The sequence below is a fragment of the Rattus rattus genome, chromosome 15 (genome assembly GCF_011064425.1).
Source record: "Rattus rattus isolate New Zealand chromosome 15, Rrattus_CSIRO_v1, whole genome shotgun sequence".
In the NCBI taxonomy this organism is placed as follows: Eukaryota; Metazoa; Chordata; class Mammalia; order Rodentia; family Muridae; genus Rattus; species Rattus rattus.
In genome coordinates, this window is record NC_046168.1 from 8,531,990 (window position 1) to 8,552,338 (window position 20,349).

Below are 20,349 nucleotides of genomic sequence, written 5' to 3' on the forward strand. Positions count from 1 at the left end.
TGGGGCTCACGGGTCTATGGAGCCCATGCCCCTTACCCCAGTGATGGTCTGGGGCAATGAGGAAATGCCCCAGCCCCGATCACTCTTTACAGAGTACCCAAATTTCCTCAGACATTAGAACTTAGTCCCATGTGGTCAACGGCCTCACAGGAGACCTGAAGTTGGATAGAGATTTCTACTACCGTGGCTTGCACAGGGCTTCCAGCCTATCTCATTCAGCTAGGTCTTCTGACAAGAAGCTGGGATGGCAGGAGAGAGTAAAATGGCACCAGGGGTGACAGGCTGGAGGGGGGTGACTATGGTCCATGGACAGTGTCTGCAGGAATCCATTGCTGAGCCCATTCTCTGAGAGGAAGACTAAGCTATCCAATGCCCCATCATAATGTAGCACCAGCTTAACAACCTGGGTTGCTTAATGGCACAACCACATCACTCTTGGAAAAAGTGTAAACTCAAAAGATATGTTCTTTGAAGAACTGGACATCTGTGGCACTGAGATCAGTACACTAGGGAAGCTGACCATGGCCACTAACATTCAGACAAGAGGCCAGTTCTTAGGACTGCAAGTCATCCTCAATAGACCTAGCTAAGAAACTCTGCTGCCCAGACGCCCACCATGGGCCAAGGCACGAGCGCCCTTCTGTTCCCATCTACCTGTCCCAGAGCTGTATAGTGGGGTCACTGGGGCCCCTCTCCTCACTTGCCCAGGAAGCTGCATGTCTCCAGCGGGTCAGTACTGACGTCAACAAAGCCAGCTGGGCGTGGAGCCTGCCACCTCCGGAACCGCCAATTAATTAACTTTTTCAAATTAATTTCCCAAGCAAAATTCCATAATTACATCTGTCTCCATCAGCCTCCTAGCTGGGTAAGCAATAAGATGACCCACACTGAGGTGGAGCACGGTGAGGGATGACCCCACACTGAGGTGGAGCATGGTGAAGGATGACCCCACACTGAGGTGGAGCTCGGTGAGGGATGACCCCACACTGAGGTGGAGCTCGGTGAGGGATGGATGACCCCACACTGAGGTGGAGCTCGGTGAGGGATGACCCCACACTGAGGTGGAACAGAGTGAGGGATGACCCCACACTGAGGTGGAGCACGGTGAGGGATGACTGTGACAACCTGGGAGTTGAAACGGACACAGGAGGTTTGGTTTCATTATTAACTGGGAGTTTGCCTAGCGTCCTTATGGAAACTGTCTTGAGGAGAGACGAATGAAGACCAGAGCCCTTCAGCCCAAAACTGAAGCGTTCTCAGAGACTTCTGTGTCCTGCTGAGCTCACCTTGCTGCTGCTCTTGGTATCCCACCAACACACACATCTCAGTGCCCCCAAACATAGCAGGTCTTGGCCCAGTAGCAGCACGGGCTCCATGAGGCTGAGAACGCGGCTGCGGTCTAATTTCCCAAAGGGGCTGAGATTAATTAGCTCACACACAGGCGCAGAGAGGGAGAGAGGAGAGTGGGAGCAGGGGCGGGTGGCGTCAGGCGAGGAGCTGCCTGGCGCTCCCCGCCACCCGACCTGCAGGCGGGCAGGCGGCCTTGACAGCCTGGGTGCTCTGAAGGTCAGTGGCCAAGCTGGCTGAGCTAGCAGACTGGCACCATCTCCTTCCCAGAATCCTCCTGACCAAGGCTGGAGGGATGGAAACCAGAAGGCCAGGGCTGGGGGAGGGGCTTACGGTTACCATCATCTGTGAAAGTCTAGCTAGGTACTGTTCACAAGGTCCCGTTTGATCTTCACAGCAGCCCAGAGACAAGGGCGGCACGGTTCTTCCACCTCATAGATAAAGATGTTGAGGCTCAGACAGGGGCAGTGAGTGGCCAAGGTCACTCAGGCTTGGGCAGCAAAGGTTTAAGGTTTTTTTTTTTTTTTTAATCAATGTTGGTTGGTCCAACTTTACAGCCCACCCTGCTGCCCCATGTCTCCACGTTAGCATGGGGACAGCAACAACTGAATGCTAGCACAGGACCTATGAGAGAATCTACCTTCTGCTTTGAAACGGCCAGGAGAGGAGTCAGTCATTTGAGAGGGACTCTGACCAAAAAGAGGAAATGACCTGAGGTGGGGGACCAACCTGCAGCCAAGTCAACCTAACTTGAAGAAGCTTTAGTGATCACCCGTGACCACGTGGAACTGGGGGCTCTGATTGGTTAAGCGGCAAACCAACCGGGCGATGGGAGACAGGGGCGTTTTCAGGACTGCCCTTGTGTACCCAAAGGGAAATGTTTGCTTAAGGGACCTCCCAACCTCTCTCTAAAGAGGTTTCTCAGAGAAAAGAGAGGCAGCAAGACGGAACTGGGGGAGGGGAAAGACCCTCAAGCAGGTGCCTAGGTGGTTCGAGCCTGGTGCTGAAATTTCCCAGGGCTTGCCACAGCCTTGTTGCATCCTCGTGGGTGCTAACTCTCCTTAGGCCCAAAGGACCAGCAGACTCAACAGCAACCATTACTCATTCCTTACCTGAGATTCTGCAAGTGGGGAAGCATCCCTGCCCTGGGAAAGCATAGGTTCAGGCAGCTAAAGGGTACACTTGGCCTTTGGAGTCAGGTCCTATCCCCGTTCTACCCAGGGGATCCCAGACAAGCAAGCTGCTGAGCTTCAAGCCTAGTCTGGATCACAACACATAACAACTCCAATTCATGGGGTCTGCAGACCAAACACCTGAAGCTCTTGATACAGGGCTAGCTTGTTATTTTTACTGGCATCAAGTGATACTGGCCATGGATACTGGATGTCCAAGGCCCTGGTTTCCCTGTAAGCTGTCACTCCCTTACTCTTCTGCTCCTCCCACCCCCATACACAGCAGTCCCCACTCACTGAGCTGCAGACCCCAGGAGATACGTGCGAGTTTGGGTCTGAAGGTCGCTTATCAGCCAGATGGGCCCGTGCCTCTTCTGACCACAGGAAGAGCCCACCTACACATATGGTTACCCTTTCCACGCCCACCCCGTGTTGGCACTACTGTGTCAGTAGCTCTGGAATTATTATGGCTGGGTCTTTCCTTCCAGGATGTGAGGCGCCAAGTTCCTCTGTTCTGAATCTACCCTGTTCTCTCCTGCCGCTCAGCTGAGCTTGCTCACTTCTGCGTGCATCTGAGAACAGCTCCAGACCATGACGACCTAATTAAGGATGCTTCTTGAGGGTGCTGTCCCCCACACCCCTGGAGGGGAATCTAGCTTTGGTAGAGCAGACAGGGGTTCAGCACTAGCCCACAGGGCTCAATGGGGACTAAACCCAGAAACTCACACGTACCAGGCATGGGCTCTGCTGGAGAGCACCCCTCAGCCCTCATCACTTTCCTCAGTGCGACTGTAATACCAAGATGGCACTTGGTTCGTTTTATAGACAAGAAATGATGACAGAGAACCTGGCAGGCGGGGTATAGTGGTGCACGTCTTTGATATCGGTATCTGGGAGGCAGAGGCAGGCAGATCTCTATGAGTCTGGAGCCATCCTGGTCTACATACTTGAGTTCTAGGCAGCCAAGGCTACACATACAGTGAGGCTTTGTCTCAACAAAAACCAAACCAAAACAAAACAAAGCTTGGGCACGACACAACAGGTAATAGCCAAAATCAGAGTCCCCAGCTCAGGGAGGAGTCTAGTTTTCTGAGTGTCTCAGCCTCTCTGGAACCCTCTCCTTCGCCCTGACCATCTTATACAGAGGAGACCAGAAGGTGGGAACCTGCTGCACCCTAAGTGATCTGTGACAGAGGTGCTGGCCAGTGGTGTCAATACCCCTCCTGCTTGTAAGGCCGTGCCCACCCAGCTCACTTCTCTCACTTCCTGTATGAGAAACAGTATGTCTCTGGTTCTGTGTGGGAGGGCAGGCAGGCCCTGGCCCCAGTGGAGCTAAGGCTTAGACACCACTGCAGGCGCTCTGCCAACCTCAGAGCCCAGGCCCTCTTGTCAGACCAGCGCCGTGCAGGCTAGGAGGTGTGGCCAAATCGCAAGTCTCAGGGTGCTAGCTGGAGGGGAATGAGGGGACAGAAAAGCGGCACAGACTCCTTGGACAGAGCTCACTGACAAGATGTGTCCTTCCTTCCCCAGACCCTGGCACACTCCCATCTCTCACAGACCCCACCTTGAGTGGGGAGAGAGCCGGACACTTCTGGGAAAATGGATTTTCCACAGCATTCCTTCACCGTCCTCTCCTCCCCCCAGCCCGTCTGCCTCTTTTCCTTGCTTACCCTCGAGTATACACTGCTTGAGCTACAGATCCCTACGATGAGGGCAACTGGGTCCCCCAATGGGGCCAACAGTAGCCTAATGATAGGAAAAGCACTCTCTCACTCCCATCTCAGAATCAGAAGGCAAAACGACTGGAGATAAGCAGTCTAACCACACGAGTGTTGTGTACATGCAAGTGCGTACAACAGGCACTGCTGTGTTGGCGCTCCAGGCCTAACACTGCAGCCTCAAAGGTGCAAGCCACGGCCTACAGATCACTGCTTGACCCTGGATGGGGAGGTATACAAGGTCCGTGAGGGGGAGTGTGGCTTCTCTTCCTACCTATGCCTGCCGGTGACAGGGCATGCCTGAGTGCCAAATCCGTGCTAGCATGTACATGTACCGGGACCAGGTACTCACGTATGTGAGTGAGTCTGGAGCAGGCGGGCAATGGGTTCTGCTGAAGCCGGCGGAATTAGGTGTGCTGAAGCCAGATATATCCTCTAGGTCCCTGGCTGTGCTGAGTGTGGGACTGCATTGAGTGTGTGCTCTGCTTGCTGCTAGGGATGGAGTGACTCACGTCTCCTGAGCTAATCTCGCCACCCGCCCGCCCTGCTCACCCTGCTCTGCTGGGCTCATGGCCGCCAGCACAAGAGGTGGGGAGGAGGCGCGCGGGCAGACGCTCGGCGGGGAGGCTGGCTTGATAAATAACCTGCTGCTTCCCCAGGCCTCGGTGAAGGGGAGGCTGCATCAGCAAGGAGCAGGAGAGAGAGGCTAGAAAGGCGTCCTTGGCCCCCCGGGCTCTGACTGCCCTGGCCCCCATGGCCCAGTCTCTCGCTTCGGTTCCTGTTTCATAGAAACCTGATCTGGGAAAAGCCTATCGGGTCATCTTGCCTGTCGGGCGACCCAGCAAGCTGCCCCTCAGGGAGCAAGCCCACAGCCAGGCTGCCCAAGCAGTGGGTGGGTGGGTGGTAGGATATTTCTGTCCAGACTAAATGCAGCTTTAGGCCTCTGTCTGTGCACCAACAGCTGCTCCCAGAGGCCTCAGCTACGCAGTGATGACTAAATTTAGCCCCACCCCACCCCCAGCAAACCCCAAAGCTCACCTCTTCATACTGGCTCCACACGGGGATAGAGGGAAGGATGGATGGTCTGTGTCACCTTGGGCCAGTGAACGCCTCTCTGGGTCTTAGTTGTGAAAAAAAAAAATCAGGTATTACTCAGGTCTGGGCTCGGTCCTGCTTAGCAGGATTTATTAAGGATAATTCACGAGAGCACTAAGTTGGGGTCTTTGCCTAGTGGTTACAAAAGCTGAGAGGTTCCTTTCCCACAGTATCAACTTTAGCTCATAAACCCGGCTTCCTCCATCCTGCCTTTCCCTTGCTCAGACTGGGCAATGCCAAGCTTCTCCAATCTACCAAAGCAGACTCTGGCCAGGAGACAAGTTGTGCCAGGCTGGGGCGGGGGGAGTGTGTGAGTGAGTGTGTGAGTGAGTGTGTGTGTGTGTGTGTGTGTGTGTGTGTGTGCACGTGACAGCCGCTATTTCCTGGAGGCTACAGTCAGTAGGGCCAGAATTCCTGTCTGGACCCTAACTTCAGCAGAGGAGCCTCTTCCAGCTTGGACCCTGCAGAGGGTCCATTACCAAACCCACACTGCTGTGGTATAGCTGGGGTGGGGGGGGTCAGTCATCTCCACGGGGTTCAGCAGGCCTAGAGGCAGCCACAGCTCCTCTCCTGCCCACCCGCTGCTTCCCCCAGCCCCACATGCACCGAATTCCCCACGTGCCTGTCTGTCTCTGACAGCTCGTGCAAAACACTTGGCTGAGCAGGCGCCCGCTGCTCTGCGCCCGCTTGCTGTGCCTCCTCCCATCTTCCCAGGGGGTTCTGCAGACGCAGCCAGGGATGCGAAGGGACCAGAGCCCAGAGCCTGGTGGACAGTTGGGGCGGGGAAGAGAGGACCGGAGAGACCAGTCTCAATTCACACAACGCTATCCCCAGTTCCTGGTCCTGAGCGTGGGGGACAGGGGAGGGTACTGCGAGCAAGCCAGTCTGTCTGGGTGGCAGCTGCCTACATCCCTTCTGATCTCTCACCCTCTTAGGAGGCCATTCCAGAGGTTTCCCATTCTCCTGGACAAATGAAACCACACCTGCCACTCCGTGCCACCCCGCTACCCCCCCACACACAGGTAGTAATACCTCAGGACATAGTTGAGGGCATCAGAAGGCTCTGAAATCTGGATGAGGGCCCAACCCCTTTTGGCAGTCATAGCCCCCCTTTACAGAGCATGGGGGGGGGTGCGTTCCAGCTCTCCTGCCGTGAGGGGCACACCCACCCAGCTGCCAGGCTCAGGATGACTCCATGTAGGCCTGGGGGGGAGGGGGGGACGGGGACGCAAGTCTGCTCGATGCTGCTTCCTGTCCAGCTTGTCAAGTCTTCTAGGACGGCAGCTGGGATTTTCCTTCGGCCACTGCCTAGGAATTACCCCTGTGACCCAATCAGATTCCCCTACCCCATTCCTGCAGCCAAGGACTCCCCTCTCCCTGGGAGATGTGCCACTTGACTGGACCTAGTTGTAGACATTGACTTGTGGGATAAAATGATCCATTTCACTGATGGGCATACTGAAGCCACGAAGGAGTCCCTTGAAGGGGAGGGGCAGGCTTCCTAACCTATCTTACCGTGAAACCGATCAGTTTTCTTTCTTATCTACTCCATAAACCTACATCTTTCGCTCAGGAATCCAGCCATACCTTTCCCAAACTAACGGGGAGAACAGAGGAGAGACCTCAGTGGCTGGAGAAAGGCCAGTGTCCCAGGCTCTTCTGGACCATTCTGTCACTTCCCACAGCCTAACAGTGGTCCTGGGAAGATTTCTGGCCTCACCGTGGCAGTGAACCACATACTGTGGGACAAAGCCTCCTCTCCCCATTGCACAGATGGGGTTGCTGAGGACCCCAGGGGAGGGGAGCTGCAGGCAGCCATGAGTCAGAGGGGGAGCTGGGAAGCCGCCCGGCCCTGCCTGCTGTCGCTGGAAGCAACAGCCTGAGTTTCCTCCTCACACTGGTGCCTCGGGAAGCAAGCGTGGGCAGCAGGCGGCAGGCTGCCACAGGGAGGGCCCCTCCTGTGTCTGCAGGCCAGCCACAGCCCCTTGCTGCCTGACTGGGCCCAGGGCCCACCCGCTACATGTGGAACTGGCCTTTCAGTCCCTGGGATAGGTTCGTGTCCCTTGAGGTCTCCTGGCTCAGCAACCTCAGGAAAGCCCCCAATGCCAGCCCCACGCTCCAGTGTTCAGAGCATGACCGTTCGTGCCTCCTTCCCACGGGAAAACCTACTCGTTGGTGACTCTAGAACCCCAACACGACAAGAGCCCCAACTTAAAACAGCTTTTCACTGCAAACAGTCTAGAATCCTAGCCTCCTGTCACTAAAATCCTAGACTGCCAGAGTCCTTCAGCTCTGGGAAGGGCCTGCTGTGCCCAACCCACCTCCATCTCCTACCAATCTCCCACGAAGCCTTAGGGAAGAGGGCTAGGCAGGAGAGGGGCTGGGTCATCAGGAGGTGACAAAGCTGGGGTGCCCTATGGGCTGGGGGAGGAACCAGTCTAACCCCAGGGGACAGGCCACCTCCTCCTGGCGCACAGGGCCACTCACTGCACAGATGTCAGGAAATGCGTTTATGCTGGGCCTAGAGTTCGTAGCTGGGGGGTTGTGAGCCTGTGCTCGCCCCCAAAGGGAGGGCCAAGCCCACATCAGGTCAGTACTGGTCTCCCTGCTTCTCAGGTTCCAAGCCAAGCTCTTGGCTTTATCTTCCTGTCTTCACCACCCACTGCTTCCTGCTTCCCACCACAGTCCCTTCACCTCCCAGGCTGGCCCCAGTCTAGGCCAGCTGGTCGCCAGCCAAAAAGACTCCAAATTGGAGTCCAATTGACAGACAGAAACACTGAGGTCCAAGGAAAAGCTGTGACTTGCACACCGGTTTCCGCCCAGCAGGTTGTTGGTCTTTGGTCACATCTTTCAGTCCTGGCCACTCAGCACTTCACTTCCCACAATGCTTCACTGAGCCACATAACCGCCCATCTACACCCCCACCCCGACCCCTGCACCCCAGTGTACGTTGGGAAAGTCCACTCCCACTGCCAGTTCATTCATTCATTTACCCAACTCTTCATCCAGCCTTCTTCCCTGCTGGGCTGATGGAGTCAGGGTGGTGGAGAGGACTGCAGGCTCATGTTTGGGAAACATTCAGGCAGAGTGGAAGGTGCAGAAAAAACTATCACACACTGACCAACTCGAGGGTCCTTAGGGTCCTCACGGCCTGGCATACACTCTGACAGACCCAACTCAGTTGTCAGTGTCAAGTCACAGACTCTAACTTCCCTCATTTGTATACAGCTAGGTACAAACAACACCCAACTCCCAAGTCTACAGTGGGATTAACAGCAAAGAAAGGCCAGGAGGATGCTGACACAGTAGCATCACTCAGGGCCTTAGGGTGGGCTAGGCTTTCTCATATCCGTTTGGGGCCAGGATCTGATGACAACAATAGCTAAAACCTTTCAAACACTTACATGGTGCCAGGCACTGGGGTACACAATGAAGCCACTGCCACAACCCATTTGCAAGGCTGGCAGCGAGCAGGCTCAAAACCCTTGTAAGCATCTGATGAATGAGGGAGTTACTGACAGGAAGTACAACCCAGTAGTGCTTGTGACTAAGCAGGTCTCACTGCTCAAGTGTGTGTGGATACCACTGAGATGTGTGCACTTGGGGCCTGGGTGAGGGCCCTGAGGGGTCCAGCTACTCTGGCTCTGTACCTTCCTCACGCACCCCTGCCCATCATCTGGGCAGAGCTGGGGGACTGTGCCAAGCACAAGCACTAAACCCAATGAGAGAGTGATGTTTTGCATAGTTCTGGCCAGGAGATTACAGGCCTAGGGTTAGTTAGGCCCCTCCATGGGAGATAGGGTGGCTGTTGGGTACCAGGCCCCCAGTACCCTCACTGTAGGCTTATTCCAGCATGGCAAACAAGAATTCCTGTTGGCAGACTGGGAGAGCCTGAGGAGGTCGGAGGAGGTCAGAGGCAAGGGAGGGATTGGTCCCCCCAAAAGCCACGTGGGGTCTGCCAGACAGGACAGAGTGAGTCCAAGGCTCCCCAGGGGCCACTGGGCAGGCCTGGCTCTGCCCTGTTGAGCCCAGCAGCTGGAGGGGAGTAAATACAGCTCTGGGCGTCCCAGCCACATTCCTGGGAGGCCATCAGGGCTGCCTGCCCACTGCTCTAAGCGGAGCGAGTGCAGCAGCCAGGCCTCGGGCTGCCACTGCCCTCTTCCCAAACAAACAGAAAAATAAATAAAACCAGCTCTCACGCCAGCCAGCCAGCCAGACCGGCCGGCCGGAGGAGGGGGCAGGAAGGGGCGGAGGGCGCAAGGACAGGCAGGCAGACCAGTTGCCACGGTTTCTGTTCCACTGGGAAGGGGAGACCAACAAAAGAGGAAAATGGAGGAAAAGCAGATGAGACAGTCAGAGATGCCAGGGAGAGATCAGAGGGGTGTGCGTGTGGCCAGTGGAGGTGTAGGGTAGGAGGGTCAAGAAAGACAGGGAAGGCAACAGGGGCGGTCACAGTGCCAGAAGGTAGAGACAGCCTCTGGGTCAGTAACTCAGTGACAAAGATGGGGGGCAGGGCAGACAAAGGGGGCCCTGTGGGCTGGGGCAGGGGGTCGACTTGAAGGGCTATGAAATATTAAAGAGCCCAGGCCAGTGAGTGACAGAGGTCATAGAATTCAGAAGACTAGCCAGTAAGCGATAGGGGAGCCTGAGGCTGAAAGCAGCCCCCACCTCTGTCACAGTCTGTCCAACAGAGGACACGCAGAGGGCGGGAGGGGCCACGGGGACTGGTAATAGGAAGAACTTTATAGTTCCCTCTCCCCTCAGACTGAGCTGGGCCCAGCCAGCCTTCCAGAGCTTCCAGCCACCCCAGTATTAAAGCCAGGAGGACTGTCAGCTCAGTGGCTGTCATGGGTGTCTCTTGGGGGAAGAGGGGGTGGACTCCCCTTCCCAGGGGGAAAAAAAAAAAGGAAAGGAGGAGGAAGAGGAAGAGGAAGAGGAGGAGAAACAACAACAACAACCAGGCAAGCAAGCTACCATACCACTTTTCAGTGACCAGCGGGGAGGGAAGGCTGTGCCTCACAGCTCAGCTGAGCCAGCAGGCCATTCCCTGGCCCCATTACCAACCTCATGACCTTGGCCAGCCCCTTGCCCTCTGTGTCTGCGTAGTTCCACCCACACCAGGCTTAATGTGGGGAAAGAAAGGAGAGAGCAAATACCATGTGGGAGCCCATGGGGCTAAGCATCCCACAGGCCTTTGGGGGCCCTGAGGCCAGCCCCATCGGTCCACTTTGCAGATGGGGAAGATAAACTCCAGTGTGGAGAGAGTAAGGCAGCCAAGGTCACATCCCTGATTATTAGAGATACAGGTTGTCCTCCCCACCCCAATTCACTGAAAATGGTTCTTAATACTATAAATGCCACTTCTAAGCCTTCAATTCCAGCAGAGGCAGGCAGATCTCCTCCAGTTTGAGGTCAGCCTGGTTGGTCTACATATCTCTACATAGTGACTCCAGGGCAGCCGAGGCTATCTCTACAGAGCCTGTCTTAAGAAAACAAACAAACGACCCCCACCAAGAGGGGTCAACTTCTGTGATTGCTGAGTGGACGAATCTAGGTCCTCTCCTCATGCCCAATCCTTGTAATTCAATCTAAAACTGGTCTCATGAGGAAGGAGCTACTTATTGACCCATCTCAGAGATAAGGAAACAGGTTGGTAGAGATAAAATCTGTCCGTCAGGGCTGGAGAGATGGCTCAGTGGTTAGGAGCACTGCCTGCTCTTCCAGAGCTCCTGAGTTCAATTCCCAGCAACCACATGGTGGCTCACAACCATCTGTAATGAGATCTAATGCCCTCTTCTGGTGTGTCTGAAGACAGCTACAGTGTACTTATATATAATAAATGAATAAACCTTAAAAAAAAAAAATCTGTCCGTCAGTATGCCATATAGTCAACCATGTAGCGGTCAGGACTCACAACCAGGTCTGATGAGTCCAGGGATGGTTATTAGGGGGAGCCAGTAGAAAGCCTGGGTGGACCTATGGGCCCCTAAAAGTATTATGGCTGGGAACAGACATCAGAAGAAGGTGGAAAGGGAGGCTATGGCTGAAGAACTGGCCACACTTGTCCCTGTACTTGGGAAGGCAAAGTGTCTGGGCCAGTGTAAGGGCTGGCCTGAGCTACGTAGTAAATCCTAACTGCTGTGCTAGGTAAGTGGTAGCTGCTGTGGGAGGGGGGCACAGCCTACGGAGGCCAGGGACAAGGTACAGCCTAGGAATCTGGCTAAAGGGATCTGCCTATTCCACAGGTAGGCCTGTACCAGCTAAAAGAGATCCTCTTCTGGGCAGAAGGATTCTGTAGTTGGCTCTAAAGGGCTAGTGGAACCCTGTCTAGTCCCCGGGGGTTCTGAGTTCAGCTCCAGGGCTAGTGTACTAGGAACTAATCACTCTCCCAAATTCCCTAGTGCTAGTAGAAGGGAAGTTGGGATTGCCTACCACCCCCAATCCCTGCAAACCCAGAGGGAGGCCAGCATCAAGAGGCAGGAAATGAAGAAGAATTTGCAATCTAATTGAGCTGGCGGGGGATTAGGCCGCAGAATGCAATTACAGAGGCTGGAGCCGGGCCAGGGGCAGGCAGTGACACCCCAAGATGTGGCCTTGTCCAGGTGACTGGGCCCAGCTATTCTTGAAGCCTGAAGGATTCAACTAGAGGAAAGGAAATTAAGTAAGCAAGGCTTGAGGCTAGACCACTCTCCCTTAGAAGACTGTAAAGAGTTTCAGTTCTGTGGGATGCCCGACAGCAGGAAGTTTAACTGGGAATCACTCCCCACCCCCTGGAAAATCCAGGGCAAGCCCAAGGACTGGCACAGGTTCTGCTCATGCATGTACATATGTGGTTATGCTCTAGGGTAAAGCACACACACACACTGATGTTCACCTGCACAGGGGCATACACCAACCTGCAGACACACTACTGTGGACCTCTGCTGCCGCCGGCTCCAGCACAGGGGAGAAACATAAAATAACACCCATGACCTTAAAATCCTTTTATTCTTATAATCACAGGCTGCCATCGCTGTGGATGTGTGCTGTCACCCTGGCCCCAGCCTGTCTCCCGCCACGGCTTCCAAAACTCCCAGAGGCAGGCAGACCAGGAGACTGCCTGGTTACTACTGCTGGGGGGAGGGGAATACAGCTGAGTGGAGAAGGTTTTGAGTCTCTGGGCTTCACAAGCAGGGAGCAAGGGACTCAGAAAGTCAGAATGGCCAACGGATTATAGAAAGAGACAAGAAACACAAAGACACTAGCTATTGACAACTAACTGCCCACCCAGCTTAAAAATGTCTACTCTTAGGTTTACTCAGATACAATCCAGACACATACCACTGAAGGAGTGGACTGACACTATCTGTCTACCCGCCCACCTATCTATATCTATCAGATACATGGATACGAGCTAGGAGCCAGGAGTTAGGTAGGGCACAGCTTTAATTCCAGAATTTGGGAGGCAGAGGCAAGCAGATATTTTTTGAGTTCAAGACTAACCTGGTTTACATAGTAAGTTCCAGGTCAGCCAGGGTTACGCAGTAAGACCCTATCTCAAAACAAACACATACAAACCACAAACTCTACAAAATTCCAAGTACTCGAAACATACCGTATCTATTACATAGGGACATGGCCGACCTACAGACATACAATTTCAGACTTAAGTGCATGAGGTGTATATATAACATTAGAATATAAAATGTATACAACATAGACACATAACCATCCATTTATATAAAATCATACATCTTACTCTTCCACATCTTCAGACACACACATTCTAAACACAGACTTGAAGAGAGATCTACCATCCAGGTTGCCATATAGATCAGACACAGTGCCACACAACCCCATTTCTGCCAGTTGATAACCGCCTCTGGATTTTAGGGGCAGAAGAAGAAGGGTCGGCGCTTTCAAGATCTTTGAATGGGCAGTCCTTTCTCACTGCCAGCAGCCTGGGAAGGTGGGCTGTGCCCTGAGGAGAGCGGACAGACCAAGAGGGAAGTATGAGAATGCAGAAAAAAACTTTAGTGGGATATTCTTGTTGGGCAGTAGCGCGTGAGTAACGGGGGAGGCTTTTTTGTGGTCTGGTGAGTTCCAGCTATGAGTGAGAGTTTAACTATTAATATACTCAATCAAGGACACTTCACACTCACATGTGTACACACACACACACACACACACACACACAGAGCTCTAGAATGAGACCAATGGTAGGGGTAAGAGAGTAGGGGCTGGAAGATCCTCCACTCTCCTGCACCTCCAGACCGGAGGCAGAATGTGCACTCCAGAATGTTGAGGTGCTCAGTACCCATCAGAGGCTGAATAAATTTATTACCTAAAATGACAGTGGGTTAACCTGCCCCATCCAAGACCACTGAAGGCAAATGCTGGAGAATTACTTGCAACTAAATGATTACTGCATCCCACAGAATTAAGAGCAGAACCAGGTCTGTCCCAAGTGTATTCCTCCATTTTTTCTACCTCACCACGCACCCTAGGAACTCAATTGGCTTTAACTCAGTCCAAAGCTCTCTCCCTCTTCCTGGGAAGAAGCATTGCATGCTCCCATGAGTATCTAGGTGGGGACCTAAAAAAGGTAGGACTTAACCTACTGAGACATGCATGCCCCCATACTAATGGGCCTCAATTTCACACTTGTCAACTAACTGGGTATCAGAAAGGAAAAAATAAAGGGTCACGGTGGAAGCCCTTGGACACCTAAGCGTGAGGGGCTTGAGCCCTGGATTGAGAGCCCTCCCTCCTTCCCTTCCCCCACGCAGCGCAGCGCAGCGAAGCTCAGCCCAGCCTGGTGGACATTCCAGGCCTCACGTGATAAAGGGGAGGCCATTGGCCCTCCGGTAAGTCAACAGGAGAGATAGGAGGCCCAGGCCAGGGTCACCTGCTGAGCCGGGGAAACCGAGCCCAAACACAACACATAAATAAGCACTAACAAGCCGGCCAGCCAAGGGCCAGGCTTCTGCAGAAGACCCTCTGCTCCAACTTGGAAGGGGGGTGGGGGAGACGACTCAAGCTTAGCTAGGGGCTTCCCCCAGAGAATCCAGCTCCTACGAGGACGCAAGGGGAGGCACCTACAGGGCTACCAGGACTGACTAGTAACCCAGAGGCCAACCTCCCTCAGCTGTTCCCACCCCTCCCCGGGGCAAAAAAAAAAAAAATTCAAACTGTCACCCCTCCCTCCTCCCTAAGGAGGACAATTTCCGTTCTGAGGGGGGGCGACAGCTGCAGAGCGCGCCGCTACCCCCCCAACAACAAGCTCCAGCTTGACTCTCATCTAAGGAACTGCTAAATCAACATCATGCAGTTACAGTCGAAGTAGACGAGGACGGACAGTCTCCTCTTACTACTCTCAAAAAGGAGATGGGAAGGGTTTCCACCAACAACTTGAGGAACCGTAGTCTTTCAGGAGAGGGTCAGGTCAAGCTTAGGCTAATAGGCGCTCCCTACCCATCTCACTTAAATGGTCCACCCCTAGGACCGTACACCCCGAACCCCCCGGATGGGGGCAACTGAGGTGGCGCTGGGCGTTCAAACCGCGCTCCAAACAAGTCCGCAGCGACCGCGCTCGCAGCCCCCGCCAGGCGGCCCCAGCGGAAAACTTGAAAGGGACTCTGTTTGCCCGCGGCCCTGGGGCGGCTCCGGCGGGGGCCGGGGCGAGGGCCAGCGATCACACGCCCCCTTCCCTAGTGCTTCCTGGGCAAACCCGCGCGGCGGGGGGGGGTGGGAGGGGGACGCGCTACAAAACCAAGGGTTCCAAACAGCAAGGGACACAAGGAAAGGCGAGATCAAGGGCCTAATCCGCATCTCGTTTTGGGTACTCCCATCTGGAAGACCCAACTCTCAGACCACCCAGGGTCCCGGGGAGCATTGTAGGGTGCGGCTGCCAAACCTTCATTCCCCCTACTTTTCAGGAGACAAGGGGAGCAAGTATTTCCAGATGAGTCACTACAGAACCCCCCAAATCTAATGGTACTTCCTTGCAACCCATGGCACCAACCCAACTCTGCGCACCCCTTACGATTCCCCAGGGAGGAAAAAAAAAGGAAAAATTGCTTGCTCTTTCCGGTGCGCCCTAGCACTTGTGACAGGTCCCCTATTTTAGAAACAGGGACCCTCACTTTCGGTCCAACCTATTCATAAACAAAGCCAGGCGCACCCCGTGCTCCCCGCCGGAAAACAGCCCATTCCGGGCGAGGACAACTTCCCCCAGTAAGAAAATTAACACATTCCTCTCGCGGCAGTTCAACCCCGGCTCCAGGGATGCGAAAGGGAGGGGGCTCGGGCGGGACTTCGAGGGTAAATTCGGGGCCAGAGCAGCGTGGCAGGAGCCTGGGATGCCCGCCCCCTGCAGACCTGCAGCTGAGGAACACCCCCCCCCCCGGCTTCTGCGTCCCCGGCTTTGCACGCAGCTGGGCACACGCGGAGAGGCAGTCCTGAGACTCCCAAGGCCGTAAAGGACAGAGAGAGGAGGCCTAGCTGGCGGAGGTGGAGGTGATATACTTTGACGGGGGAAAAAAAAAAAAGGTCAAACTTGATCAGCCCGCCAGGCACCCTGCAGGCAGCGGGGGCGAGGAGCCCGAGGGGGAAAACAGAAGTAGCCGCTACCTCTACAAAGTCTAAGGGGAGGCAAGGCCACTCGTGGTCCGAAGCACTCGGGGCAATTACGATCGTCCCTGAAAACAGGGCAGCGAGTGGGGTCTGATGCGGGGAGTGTGCGCCGCAGACCTGCAAGCAGCCGCCCCCGCAGGCGCAGCACCCGCCCAGCACTGCGAGGTGAGGACCCCCGGCGCCCGCGAGCTACAGCGATGGGGAAGGAAGCGTCCCCCGCAGGGAGAGCCCCGGCCCCGCTCCTCCGCTCCCAGCCCGCCGTCCTCGACCCTAAAACCCCTCTTTTTGTCTGAACTCAGTGATCTGCGACCGAGCATACTGCGGCTTGGGAAGGCTTGGATATAGCAGCGGCCACCGAGCGATCACCGGAGCTAGGTCTCCCAGGCCCCGGCGGCTCAGACTGCGGGCGTCCCCCGCCCCTCCCAAACACCGACCCCTCCTTCCCCATCCCTGGCTCTCCGCACCTGAACTTCGGGGGAACCCGCGCCGCCAAACTTTCCGCGGACTTGCGGCGAACTCCGGCCCCGGCCGCGCACGGAGCCCCGGGGGAGGAGAGGGAGGGAGGCGGGGAAGGGGAGGGGGCTGGCCTCCCGGGGGGGCGGGGGAGGGCCCGACACCTACCGGCTCCGCGAGTCGTCCGAGCCGCCACGGTCGCCGCGAGGCCGAGGGGGAGGGGCGGGGCGGGGAGCTGCGCTCCGCTCTGGGCACCGCCGCGGTGCGCTCCGCTCCAGTCGCCCGCCGCGCCCGGGGCCAGAGCCGGAGTCGCGCCGCCGCGGCTGGCCCGAGGCGGGGAGGGGGGGGGAGCCTGCAGCACCTGCCCCTCCTCCCCCTCCCCGCGGCCCAAATTAAAAAACAACAAAAAGCAACTAATCACCCCGGAGCGCAGCGCCTCGCGGCGCGGCGGGCGAAGGACTCGGCGTGCGGCGCCCGGACTCAGCAGGCGGCGCGCATGGCTAGGCGCTGGCTGGGACGCGGGACCGGGCTGTCGGGGGGTGAGGCTCTCCTCTTCTGGCTCTGCTCGGACGCCTGCTCTCGCCGCCGCCTCTACATCCCAGCTCAGGCTCCGCCGCCTCTGCCGCCGCGCCGCGCGCCCGCCCGGGCAGGAGCTCCGAACGCTGCCCGGGGGCTGCCGGCAAAACCCGGACCGGACTAGCGGCTCCCTCACACCCCCCCTCCACCTCGGATTCCCTCCCTCCTCCGCGGCCTCCCTCCCAGATCAGCTTTGGCCACTTGGACGCCGCAGGCTCTGAAGCAGGAGTCGCAGCCGCTGCGCCTCAAGATCCCCGCGTCCTGGCGAGGGCCTCCCAGGCTGAGCTCCCTCGCGCGTCAAGCTGCACCTTTTTTCCATGCAACTTTACAAATACATAAGTAAATAAATAAATACCACACGGCCCTTTTGTAAGCGATGCCTGGACTTGAAGACGCACCTCCGTGGAAAATCCACAGACCTTCTGCTCCCTGCTCAACTGTTCAGTGGGGCAACAAGCTACAGGGATTGAGAAGGAAGGTTTGGCTGCTCATCCCCCACCCCCCAGCTCAGGTGCTGTACAGTCTGCCAGACTCTCAGTTCAAAGACCGCACCCTTCCCAAAAACACTTTCCTGCATTCAATAGATATTAATTCCACCGGAAGAAAAGGAGGCAGAGTCCTGTTCCCATTTCACAGATGAAGAAACTAATCAGAAAGAGAACATTTTGGTTTGTTTGGAGTTTTTTTTTTTTCTTTTTTTCTTTTTGTTTTTGTTTTTGTTTTTTAGGAGGCAGGCTACAACACCGGAGCTAAAGCATATTTACACTGGTGCTCTAGAGCCGTGGCCTATGAACCGGGAGCCTGTAATAGTACCTGGAACCAAGCAACATTAAGTAGATAACTAGCTAAATCTCAGCCCTGCAGAAGAGTCAGTGCCTGGTGGGAACAGCAGACTTGAGACAGCATTTCTTTGCACCTATTCCATCTGTGCCTCTGCCCTTTGACAAAGTCCCCTCCCTTATCTGCCCAGCTTGGGTTAATCCTACCTACATCCGATGCCTTCTCAGAACTACCGAATGAGCCTCCTATGGTTCCTGGAGTGATAGTTATGCAGTCTCGAGGGATTCGATCGGGAGGTCAGGGTTGCAGTAGTCAGACCTTCAGGCCAGAGAAAACACAGCCTCTAGACCCGTGGGGAAGGAGCAGTGAGGAATAGAGGCATCAACTTGGTGCTACGAATTACAGTCTAAAATCAGTTGGAGTCCAGATAACAGAGAGTTAACTGCAGTGACCCGGGTGCCGCCAGCCACAGAGTCTGGCCTCTATGGGAGAAGTGAAATTGCCTCCCACAGCTGCTTCCTCTCTGGTTGTGGGTCTCCCTAGAGCCACCCTCCAAGCCAGCGGTGTATGGACCACGTATGGGCCAGTTGGAGTGGCGTGGTGATATGTTCAAGGGCAGGGCTCACCTGGGTTGTGTTACCTTTTTCCTACTCCTGACATCCAGACCACAAGGAGTGAGTCCATCCCCTGGCCAGTTCTTACCTACTGTCAAAGAATGGTCTCCCAGAGGTGTTTAGCTCCCCTTAACCTCTAGCTGGTTTCTTCACAGTCGCCCCAAGTAAGCCTGACAGCGAGGTAAAGAGGTGCTTGCCATGTAAACAGTTCTTTTGTTTGTCTCTTTCTTCTCCTCACAGAGCCTCACTCCGTAGTACTGGTGGGTCTGAAACTCACTCCACAGACAGGGCTGGCCATGAATTCAGAGAGATCCACTTGCCTCTGCCTTCTGCGTGCTGGAACTAAAGGTGTACGTCACCACGGCCTGTCTGGAAACAGTCCTAAGGCAGTGGACACACTGCTATTCTAAACCCCAGACGACTTGGCGATTCTGGTCCTCACCTTGCCAGGCGCTTTTTGGCACAGACCATACAAGGAAAAAGGAGGCAGAATCCTGGGTCTCTGTGTTCTAGGATGCCCTAACACTTACCCCTCCTTACTGGGGAAGCTGGGACACTGACTGTGAGGAGGGACCTGCTCCTTAAGGGTGAGCAGCAAGCTTGAGACCCTGACCCAAGAAGTAAAAGAACCTGCCCATCCTTGAAGCCTAAAACCAGTGCAGAATCAAGCCCTGTACACGGGGGAGGGGTAGGGTGGGGTGTCTGTGCTGGGAGGTCTCAGGGCAGAGAGTCTGGGTCACTCGGTAAACAAAAGTGCTTTCCTTTTTACCAATAGGAAGACTTGATTTTGATCCCCTGAACCTGGGCTTGTAAACCCAACATTGAAGAGGCAAAGACAGAAGAATCCCCAGGGCGTACAAGCCAGCCATCTTAATTAGTGAGCTCCAGTGAGAAGCCCTAACTAACCCTGAGAAGGTTTACAGCCACTCCTAACGATGACTCCTGAGGTTGTCCTCTAGTTCACACACCTCTGTGCACCCCAGCCTCCGGCTTCCACATATGAATCCATATGCATTTAAAAGAAAAAAACACTGAAGCAGAGTCTATCTAGTCCTTAACTTGCCAGACACTATTTGGCCAGGGAAACTGCTATTAGGCACTTTTCTTTGAGACTCCCAGCAAACTGAAGAAGCCCAAGGCTAAGGGGGCTGTGACAGAGGGAGCCAGGTATCCCAATGGGCTTGACTTCTTGGGAGGAAATGAGTGCCTGGCCTCCTTTGATCTCAGAGCCTTCCCATTTTGTACCTCAGCAACTGGGAGATCCAGATCCTCACCTGTCCAATCTACTTGGGAGCCAGAGAGAATATTGTTCCCACAGAAAATACAATATGAACAGGAACTGTCGCAAGCAAGCCATCTACTTGCAACACATCTATCCTGTGAGTGGGAGCTTAAGAAGAGAACATGGAGACAGGGCGGGGCAGGGAAGACCACCCACTCTGAGAGGGAGGGAAGCCACCTTTGTTGTACCCCTCGGAAAAATATTGTTTTCACTGTTTATTGAAGTTTCTACTGAGTTTTCAACCAATCAGCCTTCAAGTCTCCAGCACCTGTGTGAGGATCGACCCCTACCTCAATACCCACCATGCCCATCCAGGGGGAATACAGCAGTCTAGGACCCTAGATTACTGTGTCCCTGCCCACCCTCACCCAACCCTGTGTGTGTCTCTCTCCCTCCCTCTTCCTCCTCCTCTCAGACCTCCCAGCTAACCTCAGCCTAATCATACCCTCTGGAGTCTCATTCTTTTTTTTTTTTTTTTCTTTTTTTCGGAGCTGAGGACCGAACCCAGGGCCTTGTGCTTGGTAGGCAAGCGCTCTACCACTGAGCTAAATCCCCAACCCCTCGAGTCCCATTCTTAAATATCCTTGCTTATCAGGGTTTTCCTTGAGATCATGGCCATTTCTCAGATGAAGAAACTGAATGGTTGGTAACAAAGTTGTCCTCTAACCTGGAGTGAGCTTCGCTGCCCCGAGGCTTCT

The 20,349-nt window shown here is 55.0% G+C and overlaps 1 protein-coding gene across 4 annotated transcripts in view; it reads right to left on the reverse strand.

The window, feature by feature from the left end:
* Positions 1 to 16,891, reverse strand: part of Cxxc5 (CXXC finger protein 5) — a 31,170-nt gene extending 14,279 nt beyond the window's left edge. Inside the window, exons 1-2 of one of the 4 annotated variants that reach the window (XM_032885644.1) lie at positions 16,568 to 16,656; positions 5,276 to 5,357 (exon numbers count right to left, since the gene is read on the reverse strand). The gene's annotated coding sequence lies outside the window, so the exon portion shown is untranslated. Of the gene's footprint in view, positions 1 to 5,275; positions 5,358 to 16,410; positions 16,510 to 16,567; positions 16,657 to 16,820 lie in introns of those variants that run through there. The other 3 variants (XM_032885646.1, XM_032885645.1, XM_032885647.1) reach the window with 3 other exon arrangements.
* Between the last annotated feature and the right edge of the window lie 3,458 nt (positions 16,892 to 20,349).